The sequence below is a fragment of the Triticum dicoccoides genome, chromosome 2A, assembly GCF_002162155.2.
Source record: "Triticum dicoccoides isolate Atlit2015 ecotype Zavitan chromosome 2A, WEW_v2.0, whole genome shotgun sequence".
NCBI lineage: Eukaryota > Viridiplantae > Streptophyta > Magnoliopsida > Poales > Poaceae > Triticum > Triticum dicoccoides.
In genome coordinates this window covers 572,225,637-572,227,285 of record NC_041382.1, presented here as the reverse complement: position 1 = coordinate 572,227,285, position 1,649 = coordinate 572,225,637, and positions in this window count along the sequence as shown.

Genomic DNA, 1,649 nt, shown 5'->3' with positions numbered 1-1,649 from the left:
TACAGTCCTCTTGTAAGGACTGAACATGGTCTATCACTGTACTTACATTAACAGCTACTCCCTCCATCCCATAATATAAGAACGTTTTGTACAGTACACCAATGTTCAAAACACTCTTGTATTATGGGAAGAGGGATTGGTTCATTTTGTAGAATTCTGCATCTTATCTCCCTCGCCCACCATTAACTAAAAAAGATCAGATCTATATTTAATCTTACCAACAAGTACAATACACAGACAATGTCAGTGTAGAAGTGTAGCCCATTGCTCTTGTCAGTACATTTTGTCCTGTAATGCTTGTACTTCCAGGGATTGGTAATTGATTATGTAGCATCAATCTGCATCTTATCTTCATTATCCTCTATCCCTTCCAGTATTATCATATCTATAATTACTCTCTACAAAATGTAGAGTACAGGCAATGCTTATGAAGAAGATTCTGTGCTGAAATTCTTGAGTTATCCTTCCCTTGACATGGAGAAGGGCATTATAAAGCCGGTGTTAACTGTTAATGTAATTTAGTCCTTCTAAAGCCTTTATCCTCAACTGCTGTTTAATTTTCTCATACTCCCTATCGTTTACTGCTGTTTAGTTTGCTGTTTCTACCAAAATGCATGTTCGTAAGAACCGTAAGTTCTAAGTTTTACTTGTAAAACCAAATTCCTTATTCATACCATGCACTTAATACTCCCTATATGTATGCTTGTTTTTGTGGATCTATAATCTAGTGTGTGGTGAAGCAGCCCATGTTTGCACCTTGTCATCTCCTGTTTTATCTTACTGATGTGGCTGATGATATGAACAATATGCCATGCACATTATCCAAAATAGATACAATGATTTTCTTTGCCCTTCATCTATGCTTGTTATGTTGACATGGTAATCCAGTAGTGTGGTGAAGCTCCCCGCATTATGAACAATGCCAAATTATGCTATTGATATTTTGAACTTACTCTTTATTTTCTAATTTGAAATTGAATAGAATTGATAGAACAGTTATCATCTTTGTTTATACACGTGCAAAACCTGTCATCTCTCTGCTTTGTTTCAGGGTGATATGCCTGATGGCATGCACAAGTCTGCTGAAGGCTGTGAGACAAACCCAACATATATTGCAGCAAAGAAGGCAAAACATCTTGAAGATAGCGAGACAACCCCAAAGTCTTGTCTTGATGCAGTGTTCAAGTTACTTGAGACTAACAGTCAGACAAGCTCACATAATTTGTTGTCTGAATCAGTTCGACTTCTTCAGTCCCAAGTTCTAGCAGAAAGGCATTCTGCAACTCAACTTTGACTTGAAGTCCTATCTCTAAGAAAGATTGCGGAGAACACCAATTGGAACCTCATCGCTAAACAGCTACACCTGGAAGCTATGACCGACATGCTAGGCCAGTCTCATAGCCTTACTCAGCAGCTTTTGCAGCAGTTCCCCCACAAGGCTAACCTTTCTTGAACTATCTTGGAAGTGGTCTCGGTTCAGTATTATTTTGTTACGCTACAATGGTGCCCAGTTTTTGTAATCTGCTTCTTCGTTGCGCTTTATGATCACTGGTGGCGAACTTCGATGCCCAGTGGATGTAATATGCCTTAAATCCTTTATTGTATAGCGTAGGTTTATTCTTAGTTACTATGCCGTAATTTGTTTATTG